The sequence below is a fragment of the Diadema antillarum genome, unplaced genomic scaffold, assembly GCF_040938485.1.
Source record: "Diadema antillarum isolate AM-2024a unplaced genomic scaffold, OU_Dant_1.0 seq00000527_RagTag, whole genome shotgun sequence".
Classification (NCBI taxonomy): domain Eukaryota; kingdom Metazoa; phylum Echinodermata; class Echinoidea; order Diadematoida; family Diadematidae; genus Diadema; species Diadema antillarum.
In genome coordinates, this window is record NW_027271479.1 from 1199690 (window position 1) to 1200000 (window position 311).

The following is a 311-nucleotide window of genomic DNA, read 5'->3' on the forward strand; positions in this document are numbered from 1 at the left end:
TTTACTCTGACGACCCCTCCAACCTGGAACATGTCATAGAAGAGAAAATACAACTGTCCATTGTATTTTGTGTCTAGTTTATTTATTGAATTTGTTTGTAAATTTTTTTGTTCTCGAAGAAAAAAAAATCATATTTAACAAAAAAAATTCCCTCCGTTTTATTCATTGTTGTTCAGTGTATTCTTATTTGAACCTTGCAATCTTGAAAAAGAGAAATGTTGCAGAAATATTATTGAAATAAAAAAATATATATTGGTGGTGATACGGACTTTTTATCGGCTCGTCAAATTTCAGATTTGTTCCATAACGCC